This window comes from Meleagris gallopavo, chromosome 19 (genome assembly GCF_000146605.3).
Source record: "Meleagris gallopavo isolate NT-WF06-2002-E0010 breed Aviagen turkey brand Nicholas breeding stock chromosome 19, Turkey_5.1, whole genome shotgun sequence".
Taxonomy (NCBI): domain Eukaryota; kingdom Metazoa; phylum Chordata; class Aves; order Galliformes; family Phasianidae; genus Meleagris; species Meleagris gallopavo.
In genome coordinates, this window is record NC_015029.2 from 1699109 (window position 1) to 1705157 (window position 6049).

At 53.9% G+C, this 6049-nt stretch overlaps 1 protein-coding gene across 2 annotated transcripts in view; it reads left to right on the forward strand.

Moving 5' to 3' along the window:
- Positions 1-5752: 5752 nt before the first annotated feature.
- Positions 5753-6049, forward strand: part of LOC100551074 (discoidin domain-containing receptor 2-like) — a 39447-nt gene continuing 39150 nt past the window's right edge. The window contains exon 1 of one of the 2 annotated variants that reach the window (XM_010720764.2): positions 5753-6045. The gene's annotated coding sequence lies outside the window, so the exon portion shown is untranslated. The remainder of the gene's footprint in view (positions 6046-6049) is intronic. The other variant, XM_003211198.4, reaches the window with a different exon arrangement.

Sequence of the window (6049 nt, forward strand, 5' to 3'; positions counted from 1 at the left end):
GAACCCTGGTTGGAGAGGGCATCTGGAGGTCTTCAGCCCAACCTCCTGCTCAAGGTGCGACCATCTCCAGCATGTGATTGTTTCAGCCATGGCTTTGTCTGGTTGAGACTTGAAAATGCATGGGCATGGCTCAGGTGCTGCCCCAGATCAGCTTTTGTTTGCTTTTCCTTGAGCTGCACCTACTGCACCACCCTACAGTGTGGGTTTAGGTTTGGATTACCTCATCCTGCAGGTTTCAAAACATTTCAGTGAACTGTTAGGAAATATCCCAGTTGGGCTAACAGTGTGTAATGGATCTGAATCCTTCTGTCTTTTCAGCGCTAGCATGGGAAATATGAGCTGATCCAAGTGCTGTTTCTACTGAGTCCTGTGTGAGGTGGTTTCCTCATGTTTGCATGGGCTATTGCAGATGCAGCAGCGCTTGCAGGACACGTCCCATTGCTCAGATGAGCATGAGGGTGTTTTCTGTGCAGCATCGGTTCTGGGATGTGCCCAGATGGGATGAAGGCTTGGCACAGGATGGCACTGTGACCATTCCCTGCCCTGAGGCCACACGTGGGATCCGCGTGGACCAGCTGTGAACCCAGGCTGAGGCCACCCATACACAAGGCGTGTTGTTGCCTTTCATCTGCCCTTCCCAGCCTCTCGCAGTGGGAGGGGAGTGTTTTCTCCAGAGTCCACGTTCCGTTTACAAAAAACACGGGGTCACGAGTTGAGCCTGCCTGCTGGAGCACCCGTCTGAGCACCCATTGTGTCCTGGTGCTAATGAGAGCAGGATGGATCTCAGCATCTGAGGAATAAGCTTGCCTCCTGAAATGCCACAAGCTTCAGAGAGGTGATGATGGGCGCGCAGTGAGGCCAGAGCAGGGGCCTCCAGTGTCATCTGGGCTGGGCTGCTTTCTTTGCACAAAGCTGGGGATTGCAACATCCCTGTGCTGCCTTGGGCTGGGACGCCTCGCTCTGAAGGGGATGGGTGCTGGGGTGAAAACATCCTGAGCCTCTGCTGCTGAACTGAAATGGGGCCACGGCCTGCAGTTGCCATCCCCTTGTTATGGGGAGGCCTGAAACAGCCTACATGTCACGGCATTAAAATGAGAGCTTTGTGAGCTGCTGGGATCATCATGCTGTCCTCTGCTGTGCACTGGCTGGGACTGTGCGTGGTGGTCCTGTTCGAGTGTTGTAGTGCTGTGCATGGTTTAAATCTCTGCCTTATGCCATGTGGCGAGACCCATTTGGTGTCTCAGCCTGTGTAAGCTGCTCACTGATAGCCTTTCCAGGCCTTTTGCTCACATACCAGGCAGTGAAAGGGCTCCTGTGGCCTCCTGGTGGTCTGAAGGTGGTGGTCCTTGCTGAGGAATTGCAGCAATGTGGCCACTGCTGTTGTCAGCTGCTGTCTGCATGCTGGCTTGAGCCACAAGTGCAGAGGGCAGGTTTGGGGTCATGTGGCCGGAGGGTCCTGGAACAACAGCTACAAACACATCAGCAAGAGACTGGCTTTGCCTGACAGCTCTTGTTCTGACCTGCCTTCTGTACACCAGGAAGTGCTACAGGGGTCTGTGCTGTAAGAGCAGTAATGATGGTGCTGCCAGGAGCTGCGCACAGCCCCTCCAGTTCTGCAGGCTCCGTGTTCCCTGCAGGGAAAAGCATCCCATGTGCTGCTGCTCTTTGCTGAGGTTTGGTCTGTGCTTGTGGTTTTCTGGGCCTCTCTGCTTGTCTTTTCTGGGGAAAAAATCTCCAGTGAAGGCAGCTTGTTAGCTGTTCTGGGTCTGAAATACATGCTCAAATGTTGGTCTTCCTGGTACAACAGAGATTCACACGGGGTGACTTCTGGGAGAGAGCAGCAGACACAGAGCAGTGTTGCTGTAGGTGAGGTAGGGCTTGGCTTGGGAGCTGTGCAGCTCCACCGTCATCTCTCCCTGCGCTTTTCTCCTTGCTCCAAACTCACTGCAGAGTGGAGGGCAGAAGGAGCGGTGTGCTGCGACAGGGAAGAACGTGTGTGAACATTGCTCAGCGTTGTGCTGTGGGATGCTGGAGGGCACGTGGCTCACTGTGCAAGGCTGGAGATGTCCCACTTGGGCAGGTCCCGTGTCCGGGGATAGGGAGGAATGGCTGATTGCAGATAATGTTTTTCTGTGCTCCTTTCTGACAGTTCAGTTGGCGTGGATGGCCAAGGGAAAGTGTTTACAAACGTCTGTGCTGAGCTCTGCTGTATGCCAGGAGTTTACTCTTCGTCTGGGTGACGTCTTTGCTGGGCCTCTGTCAGTACAACTACAGCTAAGCTGATCTCGCTCTGCTTGTTCTGACCTGCAGGTGTAAGTCAGCACGACTTGCCTTCTCTCTGCTCTCATTCCCATTTTTGAGACAGCCCAAAACGTAACAGCTGAGGAATGTGCTTACAAATAGAGCAAATAGAAGGCTCCTGGGTGCTGCTGGTTGAAACTGAACTGATAGCATTACAGCTCCAAGTGAGGGAGGTTTTGGGGGCTGGGGAGGAGGAGTCTCTCCTTCACTCACTCCCTTTGCAGCCGTTCTTTTCCCTGGGTGCCAAAGTGGTGTTTGAGTCCTCTTCTGCTCCATGTCCCAGCAGAGACCATGATCTGAGAAATGAGCCTTTGACTGCTTCCCTCCAATCCCTATTGTCTTCTGTACTGTTTGGGTCCACATGGGGCTGAGTATGGCAAGAGTCTGTCCCACGTCAGGCATCTGCGTGTCACCATGTGCACTGCCTTGTCCTACCATGGAGCGGTGTTACACCTCTGGGCAGCGTGTCATCCATCACTGTGGTCTGACAGTATTTTTGGAGGGTGCCTCGCACACCTCCCACTTTCCCTCCCTGCTGTGCCAAGTTCTGCTCTGCCTCCCTCCCTTCCCAGGTGCATGGCTGGAGGCAGTGTGTGCCGTGCTGAAGGCTGACAGCAGCAGAGCGTGGCTGAGCAGCCCTGGGGGGCTGGGCATGGGCTGTGAGCAGAGCACTTGTGCAGCAGGCTCTGCACTGCACCAGAAGGGCCTGGAAAGGTGAAGGGGGGAAGCTGGCTTCCATTGCCTCTCCCTGAAAGAGTAAATGGTGTTAATGCAGCAGGTCCAACCACTGTGATGGGACTGTCCCTGCTGTTCAGCCCCCTTATCCCTGCTCAGCCAGAGATGCTCTTCTGGCCTTCATTTCTGCAGTGATTGTGTGGCTTTTCTTCCTCGGGAGCTTTGTGCACCATAAAAAGGGATCTGCTGGGTTGTTCAACACTGTCAGTCTGTCTTCAGCTGCTTATTGAGTTGCTTCTCCTTTAGCACCAGTGTCCTTTCGCTCACTTCTCCTGGTGCCACCTGACGGTGCAGCAGCCAAGGAAGCTTCCTGATTTCGGTGCACATTCCTCCAGTTCACCAGCCATGAATTTCAAATCTCTGCTTTGTTGTTTGGACTCCCCAAAGTATTGGTGTTATTTTTTAACACCAGAAGCAAAAGCTGCTTTTAAGCCTGCTGAAACATGCCCAAGTTGTAAATAATTAACAGTACTTTCAAAGCGTTATTTTTTTATTATTATTTTGAGAGCACTTTTTATCTCTTCTGATAATGTTCCTGAAATGTTTCTGGGTTGCAGGGTACCACATGAGCGCCTCCAAAACAGCCAAATTGCACCGCAGTAGAATAAACAAGTTGGTGTCTAAACTTGTGTATGGAATGTAAGTATCTGCTGTTGGGTCTTCATCTGCTCATCGGTCTGATCTTTGCTGAAGCCAAACACAGTCTGTTGGAGGCCTGGCCCGCACTGGTTCTGCTTCCTTGCAGTTTGGAAACCTGCTCGTGCTGCAGAAAGCAGTTCTGTGCAAAACCAAAACAGGGTCTGTTGATGTTATTTCTAGTCCTTTGAGAAAGATGACTTACCGGTCACATGTGCTGTATGAGGTCATTAGGAAGCCTCTCAAATACACAATTTGAGAACAGATGATGCCATGGCAGAAGTATGCTCCCTCTGCGATGCGAGATGCAGAGCTCGCTGAAATGCTTGAGTTTCTAATAGCTTTGAGTGGGATCTGTTATCGTGCATATTTGGGCTCATTCCAGTGGAAAAAAGCACTGTTTTCTGCTTTGCTCTACGCCTAGGATTGATTAGCGAATGTACACGGTGGGATAAAGTTACATTTCAGAGGGCATCCAGCAGAGAGGCTGTTGCTGTGCTGGAGGTGAGCGAGTCCAAGTGCCAGCTCAGCAGATTTCTTAGCAGTGCTTTGTGCTCCGCGGCACCGGCTGTCCGCTGGGAAGGCAGTGCTGCGAATCGTTGGGTCCTTGCTCCTCCCAGTGATGGGGGGAGCCGGCGGGGGGGTTTGCTAGACTGTTAGTGTTGCTTCTGTGACGAGTGTCCGCTTTGTGATGCTGCAGTTGGGGCCTGTCCTGGATTGCTTGCTCCTGGATTCCCAAAGCTGCCTTCTGCTGCTTGCTGCTGTCTGTCATCCAGCAGGGATCCTGTTGGTCCCAGCTTGGTCCACGAGCACTGCTGATGGGGCAGGCGTCCTTATTCTGTGTTTGATATGAATCAGTTGTACCCACTTGAGGTAGGGCTTCCCAGGCACAGAGACGTCTTGTGTCTGTGCTTCTCCAGCTATTGCTGCTCATGTGCTTCTGCCCCAAACTGTGAGTGAGCCCTAGTGATTGTCCCATCATCTGGGCTGATAATACACTAAGACGTGGGAAAACTTCCCAAGGGGGAGAAGAAAGTAAATCATGTTCTCAGTACAGAAGTGAATTGTGTAGCTGAGACGGGGCAAGGAGGCATCTGACGTGCCCATGTGACGTGCATCTCAACTCAGAGCTGTTTTCCAGTTCAGATCTGGTGTGGGCACAGCATGGCTGATGTTCCTCTATAGCACAGAGCACTCTTGCTATCAGTCCTGCTTTTAGAGGTGCGTGGGACAGGGGTCTGATGATGCAGTGCCAGCAGCAGGCTGTGTGGCTCCATCTCAAAGCATTCCATCACAGCAGTGTCCCCTTCCCCTGGCGCTGTGGTGGTTCCTGCTGTTCCTGCAGATCCCAGCCCTGGGCTCATGAAAGAGCACGGGGATAGGGATGCTGATGCTGTTAGTTCCTTGTGCTGGTTTCAAACAGACTGTGCAGGAGTGGTGTGTTGCCAAGTAGTTTTGCTGCCCCTGTGGAACCTCAGCAATGTCACCTGCCAGTGAGGGTCCTGTAGGGATCCCCCCAGGTGCTGCCTGGTATTGAGTTTGTTATTATCTCTTTCATCCTGTATTTCTAAAAGAAAAGAGGCAAATGCGGGATCTGCCGACCTTGCTGTGCGGGATGCTGGCTCAGGGGAGCAGCAGGGCTGTGCTCTGTGCTGAAGGTCCCTCCTGCCCTGCCCTTATCACTGTGCCCTCCTTGCAGGACAGACTCCAGCAGCAAACCCCAGGACTGAGGAGTTCTGTGTCTCCCTTTCACCTGCATTTAATAAGTGATGAGTTACACCTCTGCTTTTTTCCTCCCCCCACGGACAGCCGGGGCTGGGGAAGGATTTTGAGTGTGTTGAACTGACAGCTGCTGCTTTTCTTGTTCCTGTCCGTATTAAACAAGAAGGTGCAAGCTGGCAGCGCAGGGCCCGGCCTGCCTCCGAGACTACACGGGCCCTGCTTCCTGAGCAGGAGAGCTGCTTTATGTTGTGGTTTTACTAAATGAATTCAAAGCTTGGCCTTCCTCCAGCCTGAGCCCGGGCCGAACGCCAGCAGAGCAGCCCCTGGGGAGAGCGCTGGAGCGAGGAGGGGCCGGCGGGACAGGGAAGAGCGGAGGAATCCGAGGAGGCAGATCCGCCTCGCCGACGAGCTCCCTTCCCATCTGCTCGGCCGGCAGTCGCCATAGGAACCGCGCTGACAGAGGCAGGGCCGCCTCTCGAGCCCGTCCGTGTGCGCGGAGGGAGGGAGCGGGGAGGAGCTCCTGGAGTTTGAACGCATCGTGCGTGCCGGTGGAGAGCTGCGAGGAATGTCGGCGGGACGGCCCGGCTCGGGCCGCGGGGCGCGGAGGACGCGTTGCGGTCGTTCCCCGCTGTCGGCGGCCCCCGAGCGAGGCAGG